Consider the following 20,387-nt stretch of genomic DNA (forward strand, 5'->3'; position numbering starts at 1 on the left):
AATCTATAATTTAAAAGTTATTAATGCTTTTATGATCTCTGTGTAGAGGGCAGAGACAGGAAAATACTCTCTGTGCCAAAATGAGACAGGAAACGAAACGCGTCTGCAGAGCATGTTTTGCAGAAGTGAAACCGAAAGCAGAGTGACTGCAAGCCAAAGAGCAGGGTGTTATGCATGTATCGTTGATTAACACACACTTAGTTAGAGGAATCACTGATAGGGGAAAGTTCAGTTAAGGTCAACTAAGGTTCAGAAAAGCAGATGCACGTACAGACAGACAAATAGTGAGAGGTCATGACACGTACGCCGTACACAGCATGCACGCGCCCTTGCACGTGTACGCACTCACACACACCATAACAGATCTATTTTGGTAGGGCAGAAATGCAGAAGTGTGCCGAAGTACTTAGAGGAAGTGCACCCGACAAGCGACAGCGAAGAGGGGAAGCACCGACCCGAAGACAATGTTTTTTAGAGCAATGTTAAAGGTCATGGAACATTTTGTGGTTTGGATTGACGTAAGCTGTACTATTGTCTATTTTTGTAAAAGAGGGGGGCTTTGTTATTGTACCCATATAAAACCTTGTCTCATGATTGTAAGTTCAGTTCAACACTGATTGGGTTGTTGAACTCACACATGTGTTCATTAAAATGCCGTCTAAATTGCACACGCCTGGATCTGTGGTTTTATGGATTCTTCTCTCAACATTGAACCCTAACAGTGGAAAAAGTTACCGTTCATCCTCCAGCATCACTGCGTTTATGTTATGCTAACCAAAGCTGCCCATATGGAAAAGAAATAGGGGTAACACTTTATAATAAGTGCACACTATTAAGCATTAGTTAATCATCTGTTAAGCATTAGTTAATGGCTACTTCTCTCTACAGCATCTACAAAGTATTTCTCATAATCAGTTAATAGTTTTCAAGCACTGCTTTAAACACTTTATTCATGATGAATAAGCTAATGTACAACACTTTTTATTAATTATGTTTTCATGTTCTAAAACTCATTGATTAATCATTTATAAACGCTACTCTGCATCAGTTACAAACCACTCATTTCAGGATGTTCAATGGTATACAAAACCATTGGTGAAAGGTAAGTAGATGGTTAACATACCCTACATAATACTATAAACTCTACATATACTACACATAGTAATAATACATTGCATTGGATTTATATAGCGCTTTTCAAGGCACCCAAAGCGCTTTACAATGCCATTATTCATTCACGCTCACATTCACACACTGGTGGAGGCAAGCTACAGTTGTAGCCACAGCTGTCCAGGGGCAGACTGACAGAAGCGAGGCTGCCATAACGCGCCATCGGCCCCTCTGGCCAACACCAGTAGGCGGTAGGGTAAAGTGTCTTGCCCAAGGACACAACAACCAGGACAGAGAGGCCGGGGATCGAACCGGCGACCTTCCGGTTACAGGTGCCCTTCCCAGCCCCCTTAGTAGTTTCAAACTAGATGTTTTATCAACACTGAATATCAGGGTTACATCAGTCAGCTGCTATATCTTAATAAATGTCTTACAATACATTTATAACTGTCACTTAAAGGCTGTCAAAGCTGTAACTCACTATCGACCAACTTCTTTTTCGATAGATTAACTATAAATACTCATGAATACCTTAATAAACTTATTTAGGAAGTTACAAACCATTTACTACTTGTTAGTAAAGTATCTTGAGTGAGCCCATCTAAAGTGGGGACCATATATACTTTACAACCTATTTATAGATGTGAAAGTTTTTAAAGTACATTGTAACAAAAAATAAATGACAACACACAGGGTAGATCCAGAACGCACTGTATTTTTAAGATGCCAATCACAAAAACAGGAGAACAATGCTTACAGATTGGACACACAAAGTTTGATACAGAAATAAAGTGTCATAAACTATCAGCCAATATTTGAGGTAATACAGAACACAGCTGGATGCAAACTATATGACCTGTAGCTCTTTACATAAAGTTTTCAAACAACATTTTCAAAAAGAAAAGAAAAAGCAGTAGCAACATTAACTTTTAGAATTATTATTATTATTATTATTTTATTATCACATGAAACATCTGCCAGCTTTTTATCTCCATTATCGTATCTTTTCCTCCCACAGTTCCCAGGTGACTCATTACCAGTTCTTCCACTCAGATTCCAGCTGCTGTCATTTTGAATGTATTCCACTCCTGGCAGAGACCAATGCCACGTCCTGTTTCCACCTGTGTTGTTGTTCAGTCCAATCCAGGCTTCTCCTTGATTCTGTGTGGAGTTACAGAGTCTGCTCATGTCTGTCATGTCAAACACTTTGGCCAGGTCTGTATATTTCTCTCTGCAGTATCTCTGTGCTTCATACCAGCTCTTGTTTTCTTCAATAAAGTGGTACTCATACAGGCGGCATGTAAAGAAGCAGCACTGACCTGAAATGCGGAAATATCATATAGAGATTATATGAGATTATTTAATTAGCTTTTTTATTCTTTAAAGAGAAAAGAATGAAACTATTAATGTTACTCATCTTGGAAGCTCTTGTTATTTTAAGCTCACAAGTCTTTTCAGTAAAAGTTGTGCAAGATAAATGTTTATTTTTTGTAACATGTGACAAAATATATTAAATTTTCTCTACATATCACCTCTGTAGCACAAACATGAAATGATATTACAGTTTTTAAACTTACATGTGAGAATTTCCTCTTTATCCGACGTCAGACAGCTCTCAGGTAAATTGAAATACAGTAAAGAGAGCTCCTGGTCAGGATTTGAATATTAAAATAAAAGACTCTGGATTTCCCATTTGAATGATCCACTGATGACAGGGATTTGTATATTCCAGTTATAAAAGATGTCATTTACATTATGACAAAGAGAGACAGAGTGCTTGGTGAAAGGACTGTGTGTGCAGACAGGATCCATCGTTGACTTTTTATATTCATGTCTGTGACTGAGAAGATAAAAACCGTGTCACCAACCTGTCATTATACTTTTGAAGAAGAAAAACCACGATAAGGAATAAAGAGACATAAAATATAATAATGAATCAAAGAAAGACCTAACTCAGGCCTAACTGAGAGGCTGGGTGGAGGAAAAATACAATGGCTGTGTGTGCTTTCATTCACTCTCACACACAGAGCACACTGATGTCTGAATGTTTGACGTTTAGGTTGTGAGAAAGAAAAAGGGGATTAAATTGAGGAAATTGTGATTGAAACACAGATTTTAAAGAGTCAATAACATTGACAGTGCAAAGTGACGTCAGAGTGATGTCCTTTACAGTGTATGTCAGTTTTGGAGGTTTAATTTCGGTCCACTGATGGGGGAGAACTTTTTTTTTTAAACTCTACTAAATATCTTGCACATTACAACATTAGTGTTGTCGTCTGTAGACCTCCATGTGGTCATTGTGGACGTCAAACTTTGACTCATTTTAGATGTTGTTTTTAATACTGCTTCTATAGGCTCTGTAGTCACATGTTTCCAGAGGGTGGAGGACATGTTTTCTACATGCTAGGAGTTAATTTTTCTTTAGCTTTGTTTACACCTTTGTATGTGTCGCCAGTTATCATCTGCAGCTGCGACAAACAAATGAAGTTATTGGAGAATTATCTGGAACATTATGCCACAATATGAAATGGGACTAGATTATTCGAGCTGAAGGAATGCAGAGAGATCAGCAGACATCTGAAAGCTAGCGCAGGCTCTTGGCACTAAAACAAAAGTGACCAGCTGCTGGATTTACTTCACTCAGACATGTCTCGAGTTTCTCACAGACAGTTTGCAAAATATTTGCATCAACAAAGACTGTCGAGCAGACAGTCCAGTTTATACAGACTTGCACAAACTTCACAATCACATTGACTGTCATAGGACATCATTATGAAAAAAGTAGTTATGTGGTTTTTGTGACAGTTTGCAATATAAATGCTCTGGTTTGTGGTATTCGTTTTTCAATATTGTGCAGTTTACGACTATAGATTTTTTTGTTTTGCTCTTAGTTAAAATTTTCCCATCACCAAAAACTGACACAGCGGAAAACTACAAAATCAAAAAATTCACTCCAGAATGAAGTCTGTAATAAATGGAGTCTTATTTGAAACAAACAAAATTAAATATCTCATTGTCTCTCTGACTGAACCACTCATACTGTCCTCCACTCTGCATGCCCACAGCCACATCACACTCTTCAGTCATTCCATTTTTGCCCCACTTCTCAGAGCAGACCAGCTGATCATTGACCCAGAACCACAGACCCAGAGTGCAGGAGTAGCGCAGGCCGAGCCAGACAAAAGGACTCGAGGCGTTCCTTGCTTTGTCTTGCACCCATCCCTGTTCTTGAGGGTTAGTGATGGAAACCAGGTCCCTGTGAAATGTTCTGCAGTAATCCAAGGCCTCCTCCCAGGTCTTGTTTTCTTTGATCAGGATCAATTTATCTGCCATAAAAACAAAAAACAGGTTCGATTGAATCTCATGAGAACATGAGAAACTCTCTATGCTGTTTATGTTGTTCTAAAGCAAAAATTACAAAAAGCTTGTGTGTTACTCTGCCCTCAGTACTATAGTTATAATATTAATATGAAATATAATATTAATGAACTTTGTGCAGAAAGTCGACAACATCCTCAAATATTTGTGTTTTTAAACTATTAGGAATCCAAAACAACTTCTCTCCATATTTACAGACGAAAACTCACCATCATAACAGAAGAAGTGTTTTTCTTTGTCACATTCATCAGAGCTCCAATTTCCTGATCTGTTTAACAGAGTCATAGCACATGTCTTGTTGCTTTGTTCATCATTGAATAACTGCATATCCCAGTATCTGAAAGAGAAATCACTCCCATCTGACCACCTCCAGCTGTCTCTGAACAAACCGACCCACACACTCATGTTACGGCCAATGAACAGGGCAATGATTTGTTTTTGTCATAATGGTTAACCAAAAAAAGCATTGTTAGGATGTGATATTGGAGTTTGATGAAATATTTCAGCTTTCAGAAACAAATCACTACATTAGTTGAGCCAGCAGGGGGGGGTACAGACATATACAGCATACGTATAAACTGCAGAAGCAAAGCAACATTGGTCACAAGGCATGGAGAAAAAAATACACTGGAAATACAAATAAAAGAATGTACACAAAGTTACAACCAGTTATTGCCTCTTCCAGCAGATCATTTTGGATGAGAAGATTTTCCAAGCTTCGACAGTTGTGGGTCGAGCTTTATTTAATCTTGCAGTAGTATGTTCAAAAATAACTATACAGAGAAGACGTCGTATCCACAATACTTCCATACAAATGTCAGGACTGAACCAATGCTTTGTAATTGTCTTCTTTGCAGATGTGAATCCGGCAAACAAAATTTTGCATTGTATTTGTTTTAAGGAGATGTCAGAGGTATCATTAAGGAGACAAATGTAAGAACGTGCCTGGTGATGAATTGTTGCATATGTGACGGTGATACGTAGCCTATAGTTTCATCTGGAATCTCTTATAGGGTGTAATGTATGCTCTGTGGATGGTTTTGAAACAAATTAGTTGATGTGCCAGGTTCCTAGAAGTCAAACTTAGATTAGACCACACTGTATCCCAGTCTATAAAAACCTGTAGTTCTCACAGTTCCCTAATCCAAATAGATTCAATGGGCAGAGGCTTTACAAGATTCATCTTGTGCTTGCTGAAGTGATGCCGGACTCTTGGATTAGCTGGATAAAGTCACTGCCTCCTACATTTATCATGTACATGTATCGAGGCACATTAGACTGAGTATCTAACTCTACTTCTGTTTTTCCTCATAAGCAAATTCAAAACAAATATCACGCTCAGTATGTTTGTGTAAGGCATACAGACTTTAACACGTGACCATCAGGCAGTGTCATGAAGGCTGAGAGCTCTTGGCTCGACTCCGGCCAGAAATGAAGTGAAAAGCTCAACATCCAGTCTTATGTGTGATTTATAGAGACTAAATCAGTCTGTTCTTTGTGTGCTGTTGCTGGTAGTAACTTTATTCTTTATTCTTAATCAAAAAATGAATCAAAATATAAGTTTGATTAATATGTTAACAGAGAAATGTAGTGTGAGGAGTGAAAATGTCTTAAAAAATACAGTTAAAGAAAAACAGGAAAATGTCAAATAACAAAAACAACTCCCACATGTGCTGAACAAATCAAGAGGCTATCCGGTCTTTAAGTCTGACGTCATTAGCCGTGTCTGGGCCCAAACTCCGCTGCAGGTCTCTAAGTCAAACGAGCACTGCGGGATCACTGAGAGTTGAAAACTGTCTAGATTCTTTCATCTGTAATAAAATGATCAGTGTGGCTGCTTTACCAGGTGTAACAATCAAGTTTAACATCCAGGCATCCATGAAAGTGGAATTTATTAAACTTAATGGAGTTAGAAGTTAACAAGGAGTTAGCTCACTAGTTTCCATCTAATCTCTACTCGGAGAGATTTCTCAAACAAATTAAAACGTACAGCTCTGCTATCCCTTCCGACATAAATAAAGACAGGAAAGTAAACAGCAGTGACGCTTGTAGGGTTACTTTAGTTTGACTAGCTGATATTTAACGCTGTGGTACATGATCGCTAGCGACACAGCTATGTTAGCATAATATAAACAGTGAAGGTGGAGGATGAACGCTGACTTCTTTCCACTCGATAAAAGTTGCCGTGAGGATTCTCGATGGTTAGAGACAAATGCAATCGCATGGCAGGATGCTGTAAATGGACCAAACTTCAGTCAGGAGAACAACTGAGATAATTCATCCACAATCCGAGGTTGGTCATTAATATACTGCTGCATGGGCTGTGCTGTAGTTGCGTAAGGTTTTAAAAACTGAGCTTTAAAATGAATAGCGGTAATAAAACCCAGAGAAGTCGACAGTGATCACTGACTGTTTTTAGGGCTTTTGACAATACATAGAACCACATACAAAGCATTAAAACATGTTAAGAACACAACAGCCTAATTAAATCCAGGGTAGTTTTGGCCCAGAAGCAGGATTCATCATGTCGTCATTTAAAGACCGGATTACACAATACATTGTTTTGTTTAAAAGAATCTGTATTCCTATGTATCATGTTCATAACAACAATTATGTTATTTGTGTCATGTATCGCTGTGTGGCAGGCAGGAGATTGGACCCGAAATGCAGGACTTACTACACATGTGGTTGAACTCAAAATGCAGCTTTATTTGCTGGCACAGATGAAACGGTACAAAACTAAACTAAACTGGGAAGCACTACACACACAGGGGCTGTGTCCCAATTCAGGGTATGCACGCTTGAAGTACGCACACTACGCGTACTACGTACGGTGCGTACTACAAGTACGGGAAGTGCGGAAGTGAGAGGCTTGTGAAATGGGACGGTCTAGCCTTCGTCGCGCTGTTCAGGTTGCCTAGCAACCATGATACTAACCGCAAGAAATGTTTCATACAGCTTTGTGTGACAGAAATGAAGGAGAAAAAATGTTTTGTTGGTCATTCATTTTTGTCATGACATCACTTTGATCAGTTGAGACCACAGGACTGTAAAACATGATAGTTGGGCTTCATTTCTGTACTGAACAGTCATTTCAAGATTAGTTAGTAAATGATAATTAGCTAATGTTGTTCATGAGACTAAAGTCATCTCACTGTGGTAATGTTAATATAATATGGACAATATTATATGTTTTGTCAGATTATATATATATATGAGCTTGAACATATGTATATAGCGCTGCAGAACTGTACCCCCCCCCAGCATGTTTACACTGAGTAGGAGATGCTCTGTATCTCATTGTACAACTGTATAGTGACAATAAAGGCATTCTATTCTATTCTATTCTATTCTAACTCTGGGTCAAAGATGCAAGTAGCAGTTATTTATATTTCCTATCACCTTAAATCTTCACTCAAAGACAAGTATCTTTAACAGTGTATATACAGATGTATTATATATAAGAGACAAACATTGTTCTTCGGCTCAATGCTTACATATATGTGTAAAAAGAAAATGTACGAGCTGTGATAACTGTTTCTGATAGAATGAAGATCAGACTGATATATTAAATATTCCTTTATTGGGTGAGAAAATCAGAGCATGTCATAACTGCTTTAAGTCATACAGAATAGATATCAGAGCCTTAAACAGGCTGACTTCTGCTAAATGGGTCAAACTGGGCAGAAAGTACATAAACACATAACATCCTTATAGAATATGATGTAACACTATAGATCAACTTACCTCAGAATATATAAAGCATATAAACAATTACAGCAATATGATGCAACAAACACAGCAGTGCTACTAATCCAAAATACTCAAAGCTTCATAGAACTGAAACAAACATTTATTTTTAGCTCCATTCTGCTGCTGATACATACTTTAGGTTTCTGAATATTAAACTTGTTGCTGCCTTTCATAGTGTGTAACTTGAAGGCCCTGAGTACTTTCTCCCACACTGAAAACACTGGGATGATAACATTATTTGAACATTATCTAATAAGACTGATTCAGGACAGACAATTAGTTATTGTAAACTTTTCTAGCAGTCCTTCACAAACAGGGAACAGTCTGTCTATTCTCTCCATCTGTCAGCTGCTGCTGGCTCTTCCTCCTCCTCTTCCTCACACACTGCTGAGTTTGTCCTGGTGGATCATCAGGGGTGCAAAGCCTCACAGATGATGTGCAGCAGTGGGTCCCTCAGTCTGTCCTCACTCTGGACACTTGCAGTCGTCACACATGGAAATCAAATGTGTGATAAGCTGCAGGATTCAAACACAAGTGTAACTTATAAATACATGTTCATACTTTTATTCCACAATCAGAGAGAAAGAAACAGAGAGAGTGCAGGACAGACAGACAGGTGACAGTCTCAGGTGTATACACTGCTACAAAACAGCACAAGAGAAGGAGGATTTAGTGTTTGTGTTATTACGAGTGCTAAACAAGAAGAGTTCCCAGATGGTCCAGTGGACACATGTGTGACTGCTGTGATTAAAGCATCTTTCTTTCAGCTTAACGAGTGAACCGTCAGCTCGTTCAAACACACGTTAAAGTCCGTTTGGCTCGACATCACCGAACAGAGGCAGCAATATAACATAGCTAACATTAACAGTGCAGTGAATCCTGCTTGTGCCGTGATATTCAGGACTGCAAACCGAGCAGCATCACTGACTTTCAGCTTGTTGTGTTTGTGGATATATGACTGACTTTAATTACGCATAAAATCATCACATTCTCTGTAAGATAAAGGTCGACTATATATATATTTAGAAGTAGAGGCTTTAAAACCAAGTTAACGCTGAAAGTACAAACATCACTAATGTCACATAACTTTGCCGACATGTGGCCAACAGTAATGTTTTAAAGTTCTTAAACATTCGCACATAAATAAGTGACATCATATTCAGTACTTACTTTTGACAGTTCACTCTTCAGCCGCTCCCTTCTGCCGTATTTTGCGGTAAAATTATCCACACCCACCGCCGCTATGGATTGTGGGATATATGGAGCCGCAGGCGTGCACCGGACCACGCTTGATATTTGGGGAAATCGACGGCGCATTTGGAGTATGCATTTGAAGTGCACTTTGAATTGGGACAGCCGTCGTCGCGGCGTGGCGGTGACGTGTCGCACTTGAAATGCGTACTTCAAGCGTGCATCTCTTAATTGGGACACAGCCAGGGAGAACACGGGGTAACGCACACAGCAATGAGGGACGATGCAACAACGAACAGGGCAAGCACAGGCAGTAAATACAAAAAGGTGCACAGGACAAAGAGGAAACAGCTGGGAGACACAGCTGATGACGGTTACACATGATGAGACACGGAAGACGCCAAACTGACACAAGACGCAGACCTTCAACGTAAAACAGGAAGTACGACATGCATGCACAAACACAGGCCAAACACTATGACAACCTGCTCTGGTCCCAGAGATGTGGGATGAAGGCAGGCACAGAGACGCAGACTAGACATAGCACAGAGGGAGCTTTAACTATAAACCTAAACCAAAACCTAACAAGAAAACAAGAGTTAACCAGAAACATCGGATAATAATGATCAAAACGAAACCGAGTAGACAGACTCAGGACCCTGACAATTTGTTAAAAAACATATTGCATTTATTAATTATGTAAATTTCCTGCACCTGACATAGACATCCAAAAGTTACCCAGTCCACAGTTCTAATGTTGAACGTCATGTTGACGTCCCAGGCTGGGTCATGGTTGGACGCCTAAATTGTGGAACTAGTTTGGACGTCGTATAGATTTCCAGAATTTGTCATGGACTGACGGACCAAATATAGCCACGATCTGCACATTTAGCCAACGTGTAATGTTTAGTGGGTGTTCTGTATAACTGGATTAAAAGGGTTTGTGCTAAAATGAAATCTTAAAATCTGAAATAAATCCAAATTGTGGGCTTGCAATTTGGACTCTATGTTTGATCATCATTACCAGTGCTGTGTTGGAGTGTTTCCAGTAACACAGAGCACATCTAAAGCACTGGATGAGGCCGTCTCTTCTCCAACCAAACCCTTTCGAAAGAGAAGAACAAAATCAGCATTAGCTCAGAGTAGGTTAATTAGATCAGCGGTCCCCAACCTTTTTTGTGCCACGGACCAGTTTATGTCCAACAATATTTTCACGGACCGGCCATTAAGGTGTGACAGATAAATGGTAAATGGTAAATGGCCTGTACTTGTATAGCGCTTTTACTAGCCCCGCCTAAGGACCCCAAAGCGCTTTACATACCCAGTCATCCACCCATTCACACACACACACACACACACACACATTCACACACTGGTGGAGGCAAGCTACAGTTGTAGCCACAGCTGCCCAATAATAATAAACCCGATTATTATTGTGTGTAATAATCAATTACAAAATTGATTATTATTTTGTGATTGTTATTATTTTTGATTCTGCTTTTGCTTTGCCCTTAATTAACTTAATAAAACTTAATAAAACTTCCTGCTATTAATTCTAAATTGTGGACATTTCATTCTTAATTCTTTGCGAAGCAATAAAGGGAAAAATCTGAGTGTTAATTAGTTTGTTTTTAATATCTCTTGCAGGTTACACCAGCCTTTTGAAGTAACAGTCTGTCAAGAACACTGAAATCCCTCAGCTCAACTCCAACCACAAATGAATTAAAAGGGCTAAAATCCAGCCTTTGTAGGTGTAATGTAGCACAGAGTGATAAAGTTCTATGTATACATTTTTGCTGATAGTTATTTCTGCTGTAATCAAATCATAAATGTAATCAAAATATAATCAACAATCAATAAAGTGAAATAAGAAAATTATAATTACAACAAAACAATTCCAATGTTTAAACCTTGTAGACAAAAAATTGTAATCTGAAAGGAAGACACCGTATTTCTGTTTAAGATTGTCACGGTTCTGGGCCTGTGACACAGTATTTGTGTTTGTAATTATGTTCTTTGATTGTTGTTTGTTCATGTTTTTGGGTTTCTTTAGTTCTCAGTGATCTTACTTGTGTTAGCTCAGCCTTGAGTCTCTGTGTTTGTTCATCTCCTGAGTCTTCCCAGTTAGTCATGTTTTCATGTCACTGTTAGTTATTCTTGTCTCTGTGCTCCATGTTCTGTTTCTGTGCCTCCCCTGTGTTGTGTGGTTCGTTCTGAGCCTGTCATGTTCCACGTCTCTGTGGCAAGTCTGATTATGTCTCATACTTCTTGTTTTATTTTGATACTCCTTGTCCAACGTCAGTGTATCTAGTTTTGCTTCCCCTTCTCTCTTTGTGTCTGATTTGTCCCAGTTGTGTTTCCCATTGTTCTCCTTCCTCTCGTTATCTTGCCTGTGTGTTTTAGTCCTCAGTCTTCCCCTGTTTGTTGTTGTGTTGTACCATCAAACTCTCACAATGCTGTGTGTTGTGGCTGTGCTCGCCCTTTGTTCATCTTTTTTCCCTACAACATACCACAAAAAGGTTAATTTGCAAAAATCAAAATTAGCTGTATCTAAGCGGCGATACCTGAAAGACCACGGGAGCCATACAAGCTAGTTCACGATTATTTTAAATAAAAACAAAACATGTCTATGCAGATGCCCAAAGCTTAACAATACAACCGCTATAAAAAAATTCACTTTTGTACAACCAGATTTTCATTTACTTACATTTGAAACTGTTTTCCTCTCCCACTTCGACCACCATTATCATCAGAAAAAAAATCTCCTTGTATGGCCCGCAATGAATCCTGGGATATGGTAGGACACGAAGGATACACCCGACCCATCCTTGAAATTTGGGAAAATAAGGATGCATTTGTCGCCACATCTGGAGGACTCTTCGAATTTGGACATCCTTCGTTGCGTCGCTGTGACATCATTGCCTCCAAATATGGCATTTGATGCATCCTTTCCCTGATTTTGGACACAGCCTTAGAGCAAGTTTTGAGAATTTTGCACGGGGTTCTACCTCCTCAAAAAGTATTTTATGCAGCATTTTATCCTGCATGGCTAAAGGGAGATTTAATCTGCAGCTGGGGTGTTCTCGCTCACTGAAACCTAATCAAAACCATTATTTTTCTTCAAATTTTTGAAATGATTTGATTATGTGAACATTGTTAACTGATTGAGATGTTTGCTTTGTCCTTACTAAATTGCTTAAGAAAGGATCCTATCAGCAACTAGAGGTAATTTTTTGGGCATTCCTTTTTTTGGATTCTTTTGAAATGTAAATGTAAAACTTGGGTATTAACATTTTATTTTTGTAAGGTTCTTATTGGTTATTCTAGCCTTTCACATTTAATAGATCCCTGTAAGCTATTTTTCAAGCCACAAAAGATAAATCCCAACAAATTTCCAAGTGCCATAGATCATTATGGGGAGCATTAATGAATGTGGCTGTTGATTGTACCTTATTCGGGGTTGCTAGTGGGGGGCATATTCTAGCAGACTTTGTGGTAGGCATTCAGACAGAGGTAATGAGTGCTGGGTAAATCCCCAAGTACTAGCTTTAATCCATTTCTGTAATACCCTAGGATCAGAGACACTGACCCTTGAACTTCTGTAGAGATCTAACTGGGATCTTTACAGTAGTTAACAAAAACTTTATGTATGCAATTGCGATAGCCAGTGACAGGGATTAGGTAATGATTCATTTTGAAAATTGCAACATTTCTAGCTACTGGTGCGCAGTGTGACAATAATGTGTATTAAATCAGGCATGTCAAACATAAGGCCTGGGGAGCAGAATTGGACCACAAGACCTGGCCTGCTGAGCTGATTTGGAGGGCATCAGTTTTTCGACTTTTAACTGTATTTTGTTTTGTTGACATTTTAAAGCTTTTAAAAGTGCATTAAAAAAGGTGAGTCCAAAATTGTTAAAAATAAAAATAACGTTTATTTGAATGGCAGAAATACCCTGCAAAGCATGAAAGCTATGAAAAGGCTGGAACTTGATGACAATAATAAATTTGTTTATTATGTAAGCAGGTAAAAGCTGTTTTTTGCAATGGTGTGTTTTTGTTTTTTTTTAGCATATCTGGCATAGATAACGTGTATCTCTTGCTAAGAAGTTGTTCTTGTGGCTGCTTGGGTCTTGGGGAAGTAAATCTCCTTTAATTTTATAACCCTGGCCCCTACACAGGTCATAACATGAAAGATCCTCTATTTTTCTTGCATTTCTGTTCTATGTTCACTAATTCATTTTGTGCTTATAATTCAAAGTTATATAATGTTGACAGGCTCAAAACAAAGGGACCTCCACATAGGTGCCAATACATGGCTGTTTTTGAGAAACGTGGCATCTTTTCAGGCATCAGTTTGTTGATGAACGCAGCTTAAATGCCCCAGTTTGTTTATCCTCCTCACTCCTAAGTTACTCCCATTTATTTGCACCCCAACAATTGTTTAGTATACATCATCAACACATAATTGTGAAGTAGGAGTGGAGGCAGTCCCTGTAAGTTTCAAAAGTCTTACATTATGGTACGTAAATTATTTACTTCAATTTTATTCATTGATCTCACATTTTTATATTCAGGATCAAGCAGAAAAAAAAGCAAAACAACGTTGTTTATAAAGCAATAAACTTTAATACAGAAACTACTCAAAGCATCTTACTAAAGATTTTTTTTTAAAAGCTATCGAAATGCAGTTAACAATAGGCAATGTAATGAAACTCAAATCAATTAAATTGACATAAACATGCATCTTAAAATTATTTCAAATTCAAGAGTGATAATAAAATTAAAGCACAAAATTATTAAGCACATTTGAATGTTACAGAAATTGGTTTGATTTGTGTCAAGCATCGTATTTAAAGAAGCTCTGGCCTGTCATCCTAAGCAGACATACATTTACTTTTTCTTACGCTTATGTGACCAAAAACCACTAAAAGTTGTGTGGTCGGCTCCCAAACATATGTGTTTGCAGCCATGCTCACATACACTTGGTCTCCTTGCTCCAGCTGCAGGAACACAGCATTTCCTCCGTTATCAGCTCCATCGCTTTCTGTCTTATGATCAGATGTTATGACCGTCATCTCATTATTCTTGAAAATACGCAGATAATGTGAATAGCTTCTTCCACCGTGATAGAAGATGGTAAAGTAATAAACACCTGCAACAGGTGCTGTAAAGACACCTGAAGAATAAAAGAGTGTTGGTCACATCAAAAAGAAAAGGAAAAAGTAATGGAAATTCAAATTTGATCATTACTTCTCATCATTTAACTACATATAAATGTCAGATTTGTAAATTGCTTTTGAAATTTTTAATAACTGAGTTTAGTACATTTAATTTTACAATAACAATAAATATAATTTTCCAAAACTGAATTGCAAACATGTTTTCATCTTGCACTTATATCTCTTTTACTTAGTGAATAAAACAAATGAGCATACAAGAGACTGTAAATCTTACCTGTGACTGGACTGTAGGCATTGCCAAAGTTTGTAATTACTTTCTTATAGTCTATAATTATGTCTGTGTTGAAGGGTCCGATGTGTGCATCGCCTCTTCCTGCTGTTGCACTGAATATTATCTTGGTTCTTTCTGTGAAAATCAAATCATAAAGATAAAATTGTTGTAAATGTAGGTTCCACACTGACTTTGAAGCTCTAGAGCTGCAGAGACATTATGACTTATCTGTAAGGACACACAGACGATCAGGTGTATCAGATTTCTTTATGTCTTCATATTTTGTCAACATGTCTCAGCAGATAAATGTGACATTTAGCTTTTAATTTGGAAAATTACTATGGTATTATTAATGAGCTTTTAGATAACATGGATGTTATCTGGTCTTCAAAATGTCATAATTGTTTTAAGCTTTTTCATCTTAGTATACAGCACTTTAATCAGACAAACAGTGTAATTAATTTTATGTTCTTATATGAAAATTTAAGGTGGTCCTACCAAATTTCCAGGTTGTTAGAGAGACATAAACTCTTTGTTTTTACTCAGTACACGATTTCCCGATACACAATGTTTGTAAAACTAGAAACAAGGCGTTGCTCAAGACTTTTTTTTTTACAGCACTGAATTTCAGGGAGTAGTTGCTCTATTGTCAGGTTTGAAAACATAAAATAAGAGCATCAACACCTTCCATCTTCCTTCCTAAACTAATTTTTTTGAAGATTGTTTACTTTGAGTCAAATTAATTGTGAGTATTCAGCCACAATGAAAAAAATGCTTAACAGTTTAATCAATTAAATCTCACTTCATTTTGTTTTACCTTTGCTTTGCAGCTCCAAAATTTGGTTTTCGCTGTCTTTCAGCCTGGTTACTGTCTCCTTTAGGCGGATTTCAGTTTCCTTCAGTCTTGTTTCCATAGATTTCACTTTTTCTGTCACGGCCCCAAAATCTTTCAGGAGGTTACACATGTCAGGATGGTAGGGATTCATTTCAGTGGTATTAACACCACTGTGGGCCAAAGTCAAGCCACAAAACAAGAAAATAGACCGTAAAATGTTAAAATTCATTTTCCAAGCTGTTTCAGCACCACTCACTCTGCAGACTCTCTGATTAATATGATCAAACTGGCTGTTTTGATGTTGTTTAATAATAAGCAGTTCTCTTGTCTGCATCTTTATATCTCTTATCTGTTTGTACCAGTTGGACTCTGCAAAGCACAATGAGGAAGTTGCTTTTCTACTTCCTGACACAGAGGCTTGATTGGTTGACAGTTTAAGACCTTGAACATTGTTAGGTAGGCTGTAAAAGTAACGTTTATTTGAATGGCAGAAATACCCTGCAGAGCACGAAAGCTATGACAAGGCTTTAAGTGATTTTTAGGAACTTTAAATCACTAAAATAAATTTATTATGTCAAAGGCAAGGTTAATCTGCTTTTTTGCAACACTACAGAATTCAGCAAATCTGGTATACATAAAATATATCATATATTATCTTACTCTCACTCTTCGGGTAATCTAGGAAGGTCAGACTCTGTTTTCGATTTATTGTTTTATGAGGTTATTTGTGTTCCTTGGAGCTCAGTTTTGTTTTGTTGTTTTCTTCTTGGTTTAAAGGGGAAATGAAATGCTACACACATACAGCCTAATTTACATCATTGAGCCCTGCTCTCAAAAACCGGCATAGGTGTAACTCTGTCTGCGAAGCTGGATTTAATAAATAACTGTTATAGGTTCCATGTCTTATTAAACACCATTAATTCTGTTACCAAACCTTCACCTACCCCACACTCAGTGTCTCCAGCCACCTGTGAAACCTTTTTACAGTTTCTTGTTAAAGATAAGATAAACCTTTATTAGTCCCACACGTGAGAAATGTTTTGTGTCACAGCAGAAAGTGGACAGTGCAAAGTTACAGTAGCAAAAATTAAGAAAAACACTGGAATAGAATAAGATGAAAAAGAACAACATATGTCACAACCCGGCTCAAAGGATGTGACACACAGTCTGTAAGATATTTTAATGAAATAAAGTAAAGAAACTGTAAGTGATACAACAGTCATAACTGAACATAACCAAAGGACCATGATGAGCCCCAGATGAAGAGAGAGAGAGAGAGACAGAGGTTCAGTCATGGTAGCTTTATATACTGGGACTGGCCTTCTCAGGTGTGCTGTATCTATAATTGGGTCAGCTCCACCTAACACATACCTGAAAGAGACAGTCAACAAGAAAACAAGAAAACAAGGCCAGCCCACTGGCTGTCACACATGGTATATACAATAGAATAAAATGCTACGTTGTTAGAAAAAAAATACACCTGCCACTGAAGGAGCTGCTCAGCGCTGTCAGAGTCTCCTGCATGGGGTGGGAGATGTTGTCCAACAGGGATGACAGCTTAGCCACCATTCTCCTGCCACTCACCACCTCCACTGGGTCCAGAGGGCATCCTAGAACAGAGCTGGCCCTCCAGATCAGCCTGTTCAGTCTCTTCCTGTCCCCAGCAAAGATGCTGCCCCCCCAGCAGACCACACCGTAAAAGATGGCTGAGGCCACCACAGAGTCATAGAAGGTCTTCAGCAGTGGGCCCTTCACTCCAAAAGACCTGAGTCTCCGCAGCAGTTACAGCCTGCTCTGCCCTTTTCTGTAGAGAGCATCTGAATTGTGAGTCCAGTAGAGTTTAATCATCAGGTGAACACCAAGGATCATGTAGCTATGCACAGCATCAATGTCCATACCTTGGATGTTTAGTGGTTGTTGTGGAAGTCTACCACCAGCTCCTTGGTTTGTCCAGTGTTGATCTGGAGTTAGTTCTGCTGGCACTGGTCCACAAAGTCTTGGGTCAGTTCTCTGTACTCCTTGTTGTCCCCATCAGTGATGAGGCCGACTATTGAAGAGTCATCAGAGAACTTCTGCAGGAAGCATCATCCCCTCCAATATCAAGTTGGCAGGCAAACTGAAGTGTGTCCAGTGATGAGCTCACCTGAGGCTGAAGCTGAGCCAGGGTCTTCATCAGGTGGGATGTCAGAGCCACCAGCCTGTAGATGTTGAGGTCTTTGGGACGTGGATTTCCAGAGCTGTGGAACTCTCTCCAGCCTCAGGCTCATGTTGAAGATGTGCTCCATCACCCAACGCAGTTGACACGGGCAGGACCTTATGACTCTTGAGCTGATGTCATCTGGACCCGCTGCCTTCTTGGCTTTAATCCTCAGTTCCCTTCTAACCTGGGTGGATGAGAGAGACAGGCTGGAGCCTTGTGTTGGATGTGTGCTGGATGCTGTGGTTCAGGGTGGGGAGTAGTGACCAGGGTGTGTGGAGGAGGTGTGAAGTGGCTGAGGTGTCAGAGATGGAACACCAGCAGTGGGAGTGGGTGAATCTGCAGCTGATGTTGGAGACTGCATCCTGGATGAATCAAACCTGTTAAAGATCAGGTTGATGAGGTAGCTCCTATCAGGTCTAATATCACCCCTCTAGCTTATGATCCTTCTGTTCCCGTGTATTCCTCAACTGTGTTTGATCACTTTGAGCCTGGTTCTCTGTGCACTTTGGCTGAAGTAGGGCCCTCTGAAAGTCCAGAACTCCCGTTGCAAAAATCTGGGAGTGTTCTTTGACGGCAGTTTTCACTTGAGAGAAACAGATAAATCCTGTTGCAAAGCCAGCTTCTTCCAGCTCAGGGCGCTTGCAAAATTAAGAACATTTTGTCATCTGTTGACCTTAAGAAAGTGATTTATGCATTTATTTCAACCAGGCTTGATTACTGTAATAATCTTTATTTTGGTATCAGCCAGGCTCTGCTCTCTCGTCTTCAGCTTGTTCAGAATGCTGCAGCCCAACTCTTGACAGGCGAACACGATGATATTTCCCCAGTCTTGGCTCGTTCACACTGGCTTCCAGTACGTTATAGAATTGATTTTTAGATTTTACTGTTTGTTTTTAAGTCTCTAAATGGATTAGCTCCAAAATACCTCTCTGATCTTGTAACTAAAAATAGTCAAATAGAACTCTTAGGTCAGCTGATAAGTTGCTTCTGATTGTTCCTAGCAGCAAACTAAAACCCAGAGGAGACTGTGACTTTGTGATTGCTGTGCCTAAACTTGAATAGTCTGCTTCTTCAAATTAGGACCTCTCCAAAACTCAACATTTGTAAATCTCATTGAGAAACATACAAACACAATATTATATGTTCTATTTATATTTTAAAATCTATCTACATTTTAAAAAATATCTACTTATCAAACTTATTTGTGGTAACATCATGACAAAAAATGCACACAAAAAAGATGTTCTAAAATGACAATTTTATTCATTTCTGTCCATTTGATGTCATAAATAATATTACACACATTGATAGATGATGCACACATTGGGGCGATCGTGGCTCAAGAGTTAGGAGTTCGCCTTCTAATTGGAAGGTTGCCGGTTCGAGCCCCGGCTCGGACAGTCTCGGTCGTTGTGTCCTTGGGCAAGACACTTCACCCGTTGCCTACTGGTGGTGGTCAGAGGGCCCGGTGGCGCCAGTGTCCGACAGTCTCGCCTCTGTCAGTGCGCCCCAGGGCAGCTGTGGCTACAATGTAGCTTGCTAGCACAATTTAAGAAGCCTGAATAGCAAAAGTACAAAGTGAAACAAATGGTTGAACAGAAGAAAATAGTTACAAGATGGATGTGTAAAACAGAGCTACAAATACAGTGATGGAGAATGAGCAAAACACAACAAACCAGCAGAACCTATAATCCATCCTTTGGTATACAATTATAACAAACAGCATTTATAGTCAGAGCCATGGGAAGGGAGTGCTGAAGTGTTTGTGTGTGTGTCTGCACAGAGGTGGAGGGGACTCCCACACTCCTGTGTACACAGCAGACAAAAAATGTCACGGGCACACAGAGAGTTCAAGTATTCCAGTCTTGCAACTCTTAGGACAGCAGTCAAGACATATAATTTAAGCCTATTCGCACAAAGTTAACTTAATATTTTAAAGCCCCTGTGGCTTAGTGGGTAGAGCAGACCATCTGCTAGTGGCAAGGTTGGTGGTTTGATTCATGGCTCCACTTAAACTGTGTGTCATAGATCCTGAGTCCTAAATTACCCCCTTATCCCCCAAGCTTTGAAGTATAAGAGGCAATCTGCTTAAAATGAGTAGAAAAGCAAATGCATACACTTATATTATTTTCTTAAGGATTAATAAAGTATTCTGATTCTGATGCATACATACACCAGTCCATGCACCACAAAGTCAAGTTCCCTGTTGCATCCGAGGGATTAATGTCAAATTACTTCTTAAAGTTACTTTCATCTAGGTGCAAGATTTTAATGCTCCCCAAAATTGTTATTATAATATGTCCTAATATTTTTTTCTTAAAGAAATAACAGGAATAGTGTCTAAAGTGTTTTAACAAGTTGATCTTTACAATATATTTTGTCATTTCTGTCTTTTGCAGGTGTTTCAACACACAAAGACCTCCTAGTTCCCAGCCATCTTGTTTTTTTCCCCCCTTTTAGTTATTT

General features: G+C 38.9%; 1 pseudogene; it reads right to left on the reverse strand.

Moving 5' to 3' along the window:
• Positions 1 to 4,092: 4,092 nt before the first annotated feature.
• On the reverse strand, positions 4,093 to 15,872 carry LOC120433620 (annotated as a pseudogene).
• Between the last annotated feature and the right edge of the window lie 4,515 nt (positions 15,873 to 20,387).

Source organism: Oreochromis aureus, linkage group 3 (assembly GCF_013358895.1).
Source record: "Oreochromis aureus strain Israel breed Guangdong linkage group 3, ZZ_aureus, whole genome shotgun sequence".
NCBI classification, from domain to species: domain Eukaryota; kingdom Metazoa; phylum Chordata; class Actinopteri; order Cichliformes; family Cichlidae; genus Oreochromis; species Oreochromis aureus.